This window comes from Pipistrellus hanaki (assembly GCF_964339955.1).
Source record: "Pipistrellus hanaki genome assembly, chromosome: 7".
Taxonomy (NCBI): Eukaryota; Metazoa; Chordata; class Mammalia; order Chiroptera; family Vespertilionidae; genus Pipistrellus; species Pipistrellus hanaki.
Window position 1 is genome coordinate 72,603,634 of NC_140509.1, and position 14,710 is coordinate 72,618,343.

Below are 14,710 nucleotides of genomic sequence, written 5' to 3' on the forward strand. Positions count from 1 at the left end.
GCCAGAGTTCAATTTGGATTATCGATTAATAAGTTATTGTGTTTTGATGTAACTTACTATGTAAATTCAGCAAAAGAATGTGAAAGCCTAGCGATTCTATCTACCCTAGAATTTTTAAGCAGTTAGTTTGAATTCATGCAAGAAAAAGGGCATTTTCTAGGCAAATACATATTTCTTGTCATAATAGTGGTAGAATTAAGGCAGTAATGAAATTAAGTACGAAAAAACTATTGGGAAAATAGCTAGAAGTGTTGGTAGGCAAATCTTTTCTGTCATAGACAAGATAATGTTTTAGATATTATAAAATAAAATTAAGATTGACAAATGTCAGATCCAATACACATACATGCACGCACGTGCGCGTGCACACAAACACACACACACACACACAGCTATTGGTGTAGGCTATCATGAGCTTAATACTGGTTTTTGTTGAATTGATTATTTTGAAATAAAGCCATATTTTCCCATGTATACAATATTATGAAATATATCCTTGTTCATAAGTCAGCCCCAAATCTTTTTTGTTTGTTTCGTGGTTTGTGCTATTGAGGTTTTCCATAGAAAGTTGATCTTCATGTCTAAATCACAAAGATATGTTCCTGTGTTATTTTATATTGCCTTTTCCATATCAAATTTCATATTTAGTTTTTAATCCATTTGAAGGACACTTTGTTCTGAGGTGCAGAAGAATCCCATTTTAGTTTTTCCCATATCATAAACCTGACTTCCCAATGCTATTTACTAAGCTAGCTATCCTGGCCTTATTAATTTGAGTTGCTGCTTTTAAGTTACTGGATTAATCTGTCTCTGAAATATCACTTCTATAGCAATCATCTATTTTTTTTCTCAATTATACCAAAATCATCCTATTTTTGTAACTATTGCTTTGAAATAAGTATTAAAATGTAATTTATATAAGGCCAATACCTGTTTTTGCTCCTTTTTTTCTAAATTGATTTAACTATAGACCTTCAAATATGTTTTTAAAGAAACCAATTACTTAAGAAATTCAACTAGAATTTGTATTGGACTAAACTGATTTTACAGATTAATTTAGGAAGAATTGACATTTTTATATTAAGTTTTACAAGAGAACAAAGTATGTCTCTCCATGTGTTCAGAACCTCTTCATGCTTTAATACTTTACCACTATGCTATATTTCAATTAAGAAAAAAATGTATACAGTATTCAGGTGAATTTTTACAAAGTATTTACATTTATGTAACCACTACTCTGGTCAAGAAATAAAAAATTATAAGTATTCTAGAAAACTCATTTTGTGCCTTTAATCAATCATTATCAATCACCTTTCCCAAAGATAATAATTGTTATTTTTGAAAATTTCTTTATTGATTAAGGTGTTATCCTTATTCCCCCATTACCCTCCATCCCCCCTACTCATGCTCTCACCCCCTTTTGTCTGTGTCCATGGGTTAGGCTTATATGCATGCATACAAGTCCTTTGGTTGATCTCTCCCCCAAGATAATTATTATTATGACTTTTGTTGATTTATAAACTTACAGCATGTATCCTTTTCTGATTGGCATATATGATCAACATCATCTTTTAAAATTAATTTATGATATTCTATATAGTTCCATTTATACCACAATTTTCTACGCATTCTATTTATAATGAACATTTGAATTATTAGCACTTTGGAGTTGTTACCAGTAATGTCATCATGAATATTTTTGTACATGTGTGTTCACATGTATATGTATTCAGTTGGATATATAAATAAGTGAAATTGCCATGTCATGTTATGCATATGTTCTGCTTTAGTGAATAATGAAAACAAGTTTCCCTAGTAGTTATACCAGTTTACATTCCCACCAGCAGTATATGAGAGATGCAGTTAATCTATGTCCCTGGCAATACTTGATGTTATCAATCTTCAGAATTTTAGTTATTCTGGAGAACGGTAGTTGTAGTTTGCACCTCCCGACGACTAATGAGATTGAGCACCTTTTCATATGTTTAAAGGCCTTTGGGAGATGTTGTTTTCTGAAAACATTGTTCATGTTTCTTGGCCATTTCTCTGTTGGATTTTATAAACTCTTTTTTTTATCAATGTTCATACACACACACACACACACACACACACACACACACACACACACAGTATTGTGATTCTTGACCCTGTTTTGCAAATGTCCACCTCACTCAATAGCTTACATTTTTATTTATTTTTTTTAATATATTTTATTGATTTTGTACAGAGAGGGAGAGAGATAGAGAGTTAGAAACATCGATGAGAGAGAGTCATCGATCAGCTGCCTCTTGCACACCCCGCAACCAATGTACATGCCCTTGACCGGAATCGAACCTGGGACCTTTCTGTCCCCAAGCTGACGCTCTATCCATTGAGCCAAACTGGTTTCGGCAATAGCTTACATTTTTAAATGGTGTCTTTTGATGGAAGTCTTAATTTCAGTGGTAGTATAATCAGTTTATAATTGCTTTCTTTTATATGAGTTGTCAAAGAAATTTTCATTACCCTAAGTTCATGAAGATATGTTCTCTCTCTTTTTAAGTTTCTACTTTGCTTTTCCAATTAAGGTTTACATTGGATATTATTTTGCATTAGTTTTAGGTATACAGCACAGTGATTAAAATAATATACATTATATAGTATTTCCCCACCCCTTCAATATTTCGAGTACACACTGGCACCGTACTAGTTACAATATTGTTGACTACATTTCATGTCCTGTAATTTATATCCCATGACTATTTTGTGGCTACCAATTTGTGCTTCTCAATGCCTTCATCTTTTTCATCCAGTCACCCAACCCTCCTCCCCTCTAGCAATTATCAGTCTGCTCTCTATATCTATAAGTCTGTTTCTATTTCGCTTGTTCATTTATTGTGCTCTTTAGATTCCCACATATATGTATTTGTCTTTCTCTGTCTGACTTATTTCATTTGGCATTATACCTGCTAGATCCATTCGTGATGTTGTAAATGATAAGATTTCATTCTTTCATTATGGCCAAGTAATAATCTATTGTATATATGTACCCCCACTTTTTTTGTCCACTTGTCATTTGATGGGCACTTGGATGACTTTCATAAATTAAGCTATTGTAAATAATGCTGCAATAAACATAGGAGTGTATATAGTCTTTCAAATTACTCTTTTGGGGTTTCTTCAGATATATTCTAAGAAGTGGAATCGCTGATTCATAAGGCAGTTCCATTTCGAGTTCTTTGAGGAATGTCCATACTATTATTCATAGTGGTTGCATCAATCTGCATTTCTATGGGCAGTGCACAAAGGTTCCCTTTTCTCCACATCCTCACCAACATTTGTCGTTTGTTGATTTATTATAACCATACTGACAGGTGTGAGGTGTTATCTCATTGTGGTTTTAATTTGCATTTCTCTGATGACTAGTGACATTGAACATCTTTTTTTACTAGTATGTCGTCTGTGCCATCTGTATGTCCTCTTTGGAGAAGTGTCTATTCAGGTCCTCTGCCCATTTGTTCATTGTATTAGTTTTTCGGTGTTGAGTGGTATCATTTCTTTATATATCTTGTATATCAACCCTTTATCCGATATATCATTGGCGAATATCTTAAGTATGTTGCCTTTTCATTTTGTTGATGGTTTCCTTTGCTCTATAGTCCATGTGAGAATAAATTTTAGTGTCTCAAAGACCAACATGGAAGGTCTGAATAGAGGAGAAGTCTGTCCACAAAGGCCTCTGTTGGAGGAGAAGCAGGAGAAAGTGGGGTAGTTTTTGATGAAAAGAAATGACACAGAGCACTAGGTTGTGAAAGTGTCAAGGGCAAATGTTTGTTTTTAGCACAAAGTTTTTGATGGATTATTAATTATCATTAGAGCCCTGTATATTGAGGGCTAATTATGGACCAGGCACTGTGCCAAGGCCTTCATATATAAATGTAGGCATATAAGCATACATTTGTATTATACTTATATAATGTATATAGCTATAGATAAATATATGTGAGTATATCTAATATAACATATGTAACTACATAATACTTTATATATGTTCATCTATATATAAATTCATTATTTCACATATATTTAATCTTCTTTAAGTTACTTATTATATTCATAGAGAAATTTAATCCCTGGCAATATTTTGTGAAGTTATTATTATTTCCACTTTTAAGGTCATATATTTGCCATAACACTTACCTATGTCCCATGTTTAAAACTTATAGTAAAGTTTATCTTTGCTCACCTGAAGGGTTTATAAAATTCTATAGTAAATCCTATCATTCTAGAATCATCAATGTTTTTAAGAAATATTATTACAATTTACTGATGGTAATTTGACTGTACAAATTGGGTTGCTAAAGTAAATATGAACAAGAAATAACTAGTACTAGTTACACATTGTTTTGTCTTTTAATAACATTACTGATTACAATTGAAATTTGATAAATATGATATGGAAGTATTAACTTTGAAGCTGGTTGAATAAGTATATTGCATAATGATACTAAGTGGGTTATGTATTATATGAACATGATTTTTAAGGATTTTTTGCATCTATGAAAGTTCATATGGCAACAAATACTGCCTATTTTAATGGCAACATAATTATTTTATAGCCAATTGAATTTAATTTTTTTCAGGCTTAATTAGTTAGGAACATAGTAGTAAAATTAGGGCAATTTTGAAATTTACAACATTGTATTCAATATGTATTTACTCCTATTTTATAGGCTTTAAATGTTAAGACAAAGCAAAAACATTTTTTTACTTTTTTATATATATTTACAATGTTGATACTTGTTCATTATAGACTCCAAGAGGAATTAAATTATGAAAAGTCTAATGAAATATGACCTGTCATACTTTTTAAAAAGTAATTTTAGCTAAAAGAAAATAGAAGCAATATTTCTCTATGTGAATATATGTTTATAAAGATTTATTAAAGATAAACATTAATTTCTATAGCAGGATCTTTTATATGTTTATGACATGTTCTGTTGAACTTCACAGATTAAAATTCAGGACAACTTAAATTCACAGATTTAAAATTTTAAAACTTTATATATGAACTCTAAAATTAAAGTAAAACTTGTTATATTCTTAGCTTAAAATTAATAATGTTTTATTAAATAAATCTAAATTTGCTCTGTGTCAGTGACATACGGTTGGGCAATAAAATGACTATCAGAATAAAATTTGGAAAACTTAAATATCCATTTTAGAAATATATATTGAAATCATACTGATTTGATAATATGTAAAAATTATACTCATGACTACATTTTACAGCATAAACTTGTTTTAAATGATGTTGAATTTTTTTGGAACCATTTATCTAAGACTTGTTCCTTCAGCTAATGTATAAGTTGACTCCTAAAATGTCTTTAGGCCATACACTAGAGATCAATAAGTTACTTTTTCAATGTAATTAAATATTATATTTTATAAATAAGAATAAAAATATTTCAAGTTTTATAACATACAATCATTTTAAAAATTAGAGCATTTTATGTGTATTTGAATGAAATAGTTTGTTTCCCTAAAATTTAGTTTAAGCAGGCCTTATTTTAGGGAAATGCCCAAAATAGGTACATTAAGAACAAGCAAAAAAAGTTTAAATAAGAGTAATTTCAGCTATATTATTTTCAAAAACTGTAGGAGATAATAACTGCCAGAAAAATTTTGTGTTATTTACTGCAGTTGAGATGTTCTATAATGGGGACATTTTTGTACAGTGGACTACATTATGTATTTCTATAGTGGAGAATTTACACTTAATCATTTCTAACTCTATTGTTAAGTACCAAACTTGACAATTCAACACAAAGTTAAAATATGGAGGGCAGCATATTTTTTTCATATAATCATATAAACAGATTATTCATATATCTTTTTCATTAAATAAGTATACAGAAAACATGAAGCAAGAGATTAAATAAAAATTCTATTTTTTGTTGGCTGCTATATTTCCAGTGTCGTGAAATAGACATTTTGGTTAGGGAACTTAATTATCTAAATTTATTTTAATAGATACAAATTATTGGTCATTTATTTAATATGGAATAGCATTTATTAAAGGAAAGAAAATTAAAACTTTTGCCTCACATATATTATTTATATGTTTGTTATGATATTAACACATTTTGTTAGGCACTACTAAATGATTAAGTCTTGAAAATAGAAATGAAAGTAACTTCAAATAATGTGTAAAAAGGTATGAAAAATTATTTTAAGAAATGTATATCTTTGATGCAATATTCAAACTTATTTAAAAATATATTTTATTGATATTTTACAGAGAAGAAGAGAGAGGGATAGAGAGTTAGAAACATCAATGAGAGAGAATCATGGATCAGCTGCCTCTTGCACACCCTTTACTGGGGATGCGCCCGCAACCAAGGTACATGCTTCTGACTGGAATCGAACCCGGGACCTTTCAGTCCGCAGGCCAACGCTCTATCCACTGAACCAAACCAATTTCAGTAATATTCAAACTCTTGAATTGAAAAACATTACATTTTAATTGGGGCATCTACTTAGTTTTATTCCTAATAAAAATTTATAATCATTGCACTTTTTAAAAACTAAGATTCTAGCAGAAAACAATGAGTTGAAATTTACTTAAATGAAATATACATTTTCCACATGAAATAATACTTTGTAAATGGGAATAGACAGTCAGTCATACATTAACAAGATGGTGTTATTTTAAATAAAAATAATTTACTAGAAATTGAGGCAAGTCTTCTCAATTTAAATAATGAAATTAACTCTCCAATATTCTGATTCTTATAAAGACAAATTAGATCTCAAAAGCTTAACTCTAAGTTAGAAAGGTTGGTTTTAATGAGTCAGCATTTGTATCAGTTATGGGAGAAACACCTGTTCCATAAATGTGTGAATTTGAAACCACAGACCAAAGAACATTTTTTTTTTTTACTTTTCTATTGTCACCAGATAAAGCTTAAAGTTCATTTAAAACAATTTTTTTCCAGAACTCCTGAAATAAAATCATATGTTTTGAATTAACTCTTCATTAAAAGGTACCCCTTTGATTTTGAACATTAGTAACATAGTTATTAATTTAAATATGTTCCTATGTAAATAGAGTGTATGTATTTATTACAGTAATTTTAAATCAGTAAAGAGTTTATAAAAACTGGACAATTATGAAAATGTTCCAATTTCTCCCCCCACACACATAATTTGTCCATAGTTTTAAAAAGTAATTTTCTACATTTCTAGTCAATCTATTCATTTTAGAATGAGACAATATTCTAGATAAATAAAACTAATCTGATATTATAGAAGCAGAGACCTATTTAAAATCACGTTTTTATGCGGTTTTTATGCAATTTTTCCATTCACTGATTATTAATAAAGAGAACATTTACTTATTCTTATAACAGAATCAAAAGTTACCTTTCTTAATGATATTTAATATAAAGAAGTAGATAAAAATACAATGAACAAATAAATTTCTGAGTTTATCCATTTATTCTGCTAACAGTGAGTGGATGCTAATACCTAGCAGTATGCTGAATTTGCACCAACCAAGAGCATGAAATCACCATGGCCTTCTCAACGAAGTCAAGGCTTCTTCGTGAAGTCAGACATAACGCAAAAATGTCATGTCCTGCTCTGCATAAACACATTTTTTACGCACTCCTGGATTGATAGTTTTCATCAACTATAAATTTTCAGATAATGTACCTAAGGGAACACTTTTTTTTTTTTTTTAATCAATATAGAAATAACATTATTTTAAAGAAGACTTTTTTTGGACATTTAATGAACTACTTCTTATTGTAACACATGCTTTAAAGCTTAAATGACGGCTTTAAACCACAGAAGACTGAAGAATGAAATTTTAATTTCTGCGGTCTCTTACTTGGAACAATAAGCCATTCAGTAGCAAGTTCTCATTAAAGATTTGACAGTGAAATTAACAACGGGATAGGTGCCATTCATCTGACAAGTGACCTGTAGTTTTGCTTTTTTTTAATTGTTGTGCTTCTTGCTGGTTGCTTTTCTAAATGGGTTCCTTTGAAAAACAAAGCTGAGTTATTCAAGTCAGCACCATGTTTTTTTTTAAAAAAAAAAAAAAAACCACAGGCTTGCTGCACAGTAAACCTCAGCTGCTCCTATTTATTAATGTAACCCATTGATGAACATTAATTTCATCCTACTTATTAAGAAAAGCTACAAAAAAATCATGCCATACTTTCTGGAGAAAATGAGTTTTGTTGCAAACTGAGCAGAATTATGTCTTTCACCATTATTTTTTGTTTGTTTGTTTGTTTGTTTGTTTTTGGTAGACATTAATAGCCTTCATTCCGTGGAAGCACATGGTCTCATGGAATGAAAGAAAACCTTAGGTCAAATGTTGCCAGGTGTAAAACATTAATTTGTAAGCAGGCAGGAATACAGTTATATGCCCTGGGTGTCAACCTGACTTCGTCCCAGCTGTTTGTCTGTTTAGATTCTCTGACAGCAACGTGCATGGAAGGCTCCTTAGAGACATCTGCAATAATATCCCAGCAGCAGGATCCAGTTACCCTTCTAGTTAGACAGCAAAATTGCTTTGAATCAGCAGCTGAACTAGGGCTGTAAAGCAGGGGATTTATATTGGACTTCCTAGATTCTATACCCCTTTGCAAGAACAGGAGTGCCTATGTAATAATTTGGAACTAATCAACAAATTTTGAACACCGCCCACTTCACCAATGGAATCATCATATTAGTATCCACTAGGGTAATAAAAACACTTTTGTGTTAATAGGAATTAATTTAGGTGATGACTGTGGTAGTTGTTTTAAGAGTATATATGGGCCTGCCAAAGTGGCACAGTGGTTAAACATGAACCTATGAACCAGGAGGTTATAGGCTGACTTCCCAGTCAGGGCACCTGCCTGGGTTTCGGTCCCCAGTGTGGGGACTGCAAGAAGCAGCTGATCAATGATTCTCTTATCATTGATATTTCTATCTCTCCCTCTCCCTTCTTCTTTGAAATCAATAAAAATATCTTATATAATAAAAGGCAAATTGTCCCTATGGGCGTGGGCTTGACCAACCGTTAGATATGTGCTGACCACTGGTGCGGAACATAGTGGGCGCTGGCGAGGTGACAATGGCAGTGGGCAGCAGTGGAAGTGAGAGCGGGACCGCAGCAAGATGGTGGAGCAGGTGAGCAGGGGGTGGGTGTGAGGAAAGGCCCCAGCCAACAGCCAGGGTGTGAGGCCAAGGTGGGTGTGAGGAAAGGCCCCAGCCAACAGCCAGGGTGTGAGGCCAAGGTGGGGGTGAGGAAAGGCCCCAGCCAACAGCCAGGGTGGGAAGGCCCCAGCCAGTGGCAGCGGCAGGCGGTAGGCAGCCAGCAGCCGCTAGGGACCCTACCTGTGCATGAATTTCATGCCCTGGGCCTCTAATATTTTAATAAAAGAGTATATACACACTTCTAAATAACCTTTTGTGTGTGAAACTAGTCATCTGGGTTTATATTTCTGATTAGTGTACTGCAAATGTTGGTATTTTCTTCATCTCTTTCCCAGTGCTATAGGTTAAAACAATTGAACAACCTCCTTATGTATCTCACTGTCTGCTGAACTATTTTAAGTAAATGACATGCATATTATAATATTAAACATTTGTCTTCACATGTGTCACAGATGCTCTGTTTTTCTCACTTTTAGTGGAGCTGATTTATCCATAGAATTACTTTTGCTTTTTTACTCTTACAGTTTTAACTAATCCTAAATTTGTATGATTTTCCACGTTGATATATGTTGTCCTGACTTCTCTACCTATTTAGTGATTTGTAAACAGTAGTTCTCAAAGCTAAGTAAATTTTGTAATATGCTGAGGAGTTTTTAAAAAAAATACCCATTTCTGGGTTGTACCCTGGTGAATCTGATTTAGAATTTCTGGAGTATAGCCCAAGAATCTTTGTTTTTAAATTGTGCCCAATTAATTCTGAAGCAGGTTGTTGGCAAATCATTGTTTAAGAGAAACTGGATAGGACCATCTCTGCTTCCAAATGGCCAATTGACTTTAGAAATGATAAATCTAGACCTGAGCATGGTGTTGTCATCTCAACATTTCCACATCTGAGTAAGCCATCATTCCCTGGGTTTCTCATTGTAGCATATGGCACGCATTTCAATCCCCCTAGTGTCTTTTGTTACCCTATAAACTGCTCTTAGAACTGTCTTAGTACAATAGCACTATACTGCCTTAGGTTTGAATCCACTTTCCTTCAATTCTCTCTAACCCTTGACTTTTTATTTTGTAATCAGATCACCTTGGAAAAACACTCGATGTAAGATAATCCTTTAACACGTTAATTTGAAAAGTGGTGTTTGTACTTTCTGGAAAGCCCTTTTCATTAATATTAATAACCAGCCATCCAGATTGACCCTGTTGGGCCACAATCACACATCAACTACTACATATGTAAGATGTTGTACTTTAAGTTGTTTGTCACCAACTTCATTAGCATGAGAGGACAAACAAGGTGATACCAGGATGCTAAAATTACCCAAGCTCTCAAGCACATTGAATAGCAAAACCTAGGCTCTCATCTAAACTTCCATTTTTTCCTTCCAGTAGATAAAAAGAAATGCTGTTCAGATAGTAGCCACTAGCCTTATGTGGCTATTTAAATTAATTAAAATAAGTAAATTTAGAATTGAGTTTCTCATTTAAATTAGTTACATTTCAAACGTGTCTGTTAGGTCACATTTTAATTATAATTATAATTATAATATGCCCATCGTTACATAACATTCTATAGGACATTGCTGCTCTGGAGTTTTTCTGGAAGTCCCAAAGTTGGAAAGTGGCTCACAGCTTCTCTGGTATCAGTATAATCCACTGCCTCTACCACTGTCTCAACTGTCCTGACTTTCCTAAGAACTTACAACAGTGGGATGGTTATGAATTTTCCTCAGTATGTTTCTCTACTTTGTCTGCAAGTGTTTCTGTGTTTGGCTCAGACTTTCACAGTATGTCACTAGTGTGAAAAATTGCACTGTAGCACATATACATTTATGTATTTAAATTAAATTTTTGTTTTGAGATGATTGCAGATTCACACAAAATTGTAAACAATAATACAAAGAGATATGTTGCTTTCACCCAGTTTGCCTCTGTCTGTAATTACGATTAATTTTCTCAATAATTCTAGTACTGAACCAGTTATTCATTTCCTATTTGGTGAGTTGTGATATATTGTGGGGGTTTTTGTTTGTGTGTGTTTGTTGTTTTTCTTGAAGGAATTGGATCATTTAATTGTGAAATTACATATTCAGATCCTCTGGATTTTTCTCCTGTTATTGGTATTTTGTGTCTTTTTCTTCTTCAGAGTTGTTAGTGGCTTGTTAATTTCATTGATCTTTTCAAAGAGTCTTCTCTTTGCTTCATTGGTTTTCTCTTTTATTCTGTTTTTCTTTTCAAGTACTTGAAAAGAGATCTTAAATTATTGATTTGAGACTTCTGTTCTTCAATTTAAATGCAAACATTTAGTACTATACAGTTCCTTCTCAGTATTTTTATATCTATGTTCTACAACTTTGATATATTGTTCTTTATTTTCATTCAGTTCATATTTATCTCATTGTTATACACACACACACACACACATATACATATATAATTATTTATTTATAAATATATTTTATTGATTTTTTTTACAGAGAGGAGGATTGAGGGATAGTTAGAAACATCGATGAGAGAGAAACATCAATCAGCTGCCTCCTGCACACTCCCTATTGGGGATGTGCCTGCAACCAAGGTACATGCCCTTAACTGGAATTGAATCTGGGACCCTTCAGTCTGCAGGCCAACACTCTATCCACTGAGCCAAACCAGTTCAGGCTATAATTTATTCTTTAAGTTATCTTTCAACCACAGATTATTTAGTTTGGAGAATTTTCTGTTACCTTTATGTTATCCATTTTTAGTTTAATTCTTTGTGGTCAGAGAATACTATGATTTAATTCTTCAAATCTGGTGAGGTTTGTTTATGGCAAAAGATATCTTGGTATATGTTCTGGTGAACACTTGTGTACTTATTGTTGTTAGGTATAGCGTTCTATAAATATAGATTAGATTTCACTGTTGAATGGTGTTATAGTTCTATATACTATAGTATGTTTATCAGTTGAGAGATGAATGTTGACATCTTCCACTATGTTGATTTATCTAATTCTTCTTTCAGTTATATCAAATTTTGCTTTACATATTTTCTACCTCTTTTTTAGTATATACACATTTAGAATTATACCACATCTTCTTAGTAAATTTACCCTTTTATCATTATGTAAAGCATCTCTGTTTCTAGTAATTTTTTTTACTCTGAAGTTTACAGTATCTGATGTTAATATAGCTACTCCTGCTTTCCTTTGATGAATATTTGTCTGATATATCTTTTTCTATCCTATTCCTTTCAACCTTCCTTTGTCATTATATTGGAAGTGAGTTTTATGTAGATAGCATATGTTTGGTTCTTCTTCTTCTTTTTTTTTAATCCTCACCAGAGAATATATTTTCCATTGATTTTTAGAGAGAGTGGAAGGGAGGGAAAAGGAGAGAGGGGAGAAGAGAGAGTGAGATGAGAGAGTCACATCAATTGGTTGTCTCCACATGCACCCCCAACTGCGGCCAGGAAACCTGCAACCCATTAGACTCTTTACATTGAATATTACTACTGGTATGTCAAGGCTTAAATCTGCCGTTAAGTCTTTTGTTTTCTGTTTGTTTTTTGGGTTTTATTTCTCTGGGTGTGGTGGAGTGCATTGCCTCATTATTGCCAGGTGGGGTTAGAAGTCCAGGTTCCCCCTTCAGCCTCTGTTGACACCTAAAGGAGAGAGGATGTCCTGTTGATTAGAGTGTGAGTATGGGTTCTTCACTAGCCCTCCATTCATACCAGCCTTGTTTGGAGGACAGGAGTGCCTCATGACTGGCCTTCACTAACACCTAGTGCTAAAAGTACTAATATTATATTTTACTAGGCATCCTCTCATTTCACCCCAGTGTGGGAAGGAGAAAAGGCACCTCAGTACTTCTGAGTAGGGTAGAAGTCCAGACTCCCCGCTTGGTTTTCTTGTTAAGGGTGGCGCCGGTTTGGCTCAGTGGATAGAGCAACATCCTTCAAACTGACGTGTCCCAGGTTCCATTCTAGTCAAGGGCACATACTTTGGTAGCAAGCTTAATCCTTAGTGTGTGTAGGAGGCAACCAATCAATATGTCTTTCCCACATTGGTGTTCTCTCTCTCTCTCTCTCTCTCTCTCTCTCTCTCTCTCTCTCTCTCTCTCTCTCTCTCTCTCTCTCCCAACTCCCTTCTACTCTCTATAAATTCAAAGGGAAAATATTCTAAGATGAGGATTAACAAAACAAAAACAAAAACACAAAAAAACAAATATGCACATCTCGTTTCTCAACTCTACCTTTTCTGACACCACCCCAGCAAGGGGTGGGTAAGTATTTTATTACACATATCAAGGGTGGAATTCTAAGGACTATCACTCAGCCTTTCCTGTTGTGGAATCAGATTTTTTTTCCCTGTGGTTTTGGCTCAAGTAGAGTGACTACTGATAAAAAGTTGTCTGTCCTACTAGACTTCCTTCCCTGGAAGCCCTGTTCCTTTGGCTCCGGAGAACAACATTTGTTGGAGCTTTCTAAAATTTTTATTTTATCTGAACCCATTAGCATTTCTAGGTTGCCAGCTTCTTCGGCTTCTGGTCTGGGATGAACAGAGGTCCCAGCTAAAGCCTTTTAATAAAACTTCTCTGTAAGCTTGAGATTAATAGACTGGAACTCAGTAAATGTTTGTTAAATGGTTTAATAAATAAATATAACACAAAGGTACTATTCATGTGGACCAGATCCTTTCTCCTGATATCATGCAATTTTCTTTCATAGTAAATATCATTTTATAATCACATATAGTCACATATCATTTTATAATCACATGCAATTTTCTTTCATAGTAAGTATGATTTTTTTTATCAATATCTTTTATTCCAATATATTAAAATTTTCATGAAGGTAAAATTATGTCAGTAGGCTTCTCATAGTTCTTTTATTTGGCACAAAGTACATATTCAGTTAATTTGTTGAACAGATTAAAAAATTAATAAGTCGCCGATACCGGTTTGGCTCAATGGATAGCGCGTCGGTCTGCAGACTGAAGGGTCCTGGGTTCGATTCCAGTCAAGGGCATGTACCTTGGTTGTGGGCACATCCCCGGTGGGGGGTGTGCAGCGGGCAGCTGATTGATGTTTCTCTCTCGTCAATGTTTCTGACTCTCTGTCCCTCTCTCTTCCTCTCTGTAAAAAATCAATATATATATGTGTGTGTGTGTGTATATATATATATATATATATATATATATATATATATATATATATGAATAAGTCTCTAAACAAATAAATAAATAATGTGACTGTCAAGGCTTCTTTCTGGATGACTATAGAACTGTATCCTTGCCTGGTATAATGGTTACTTCTCAGCTGTCCTCCATATGAAAGAATGCAGCTGATCTTTTCTGTTAGGGATGCTCCTGGACAACTCTTCCTAACTCTTGAAATTATTTCAGACAAATATACACAATAGAAATATTTGTTTGGCACATGGAGTAAGCAGACAAGGCAGCTTGCAGCCATAGGTGACAGGCCAAGGCCAGAAGTCATCCCAGACCCACCTGAACTAATTACTTTAAGAAATAAAAAG

At 33.4% G+C, this 14,710-nt stretch overlaps 1 protein-coding gene across 2 annotated transcripts in view; it reads left to right on the plus strand.

The window, feature by feature from the left end:
• Nucleotides 1-14,710, plus strand: part of THEMIS (thymocyte selection associated) — a 133,062-nt gene that overhangs the window by 809 nt on the left and 117,543 nt on the right. The window lies entirely within an intron of this gene.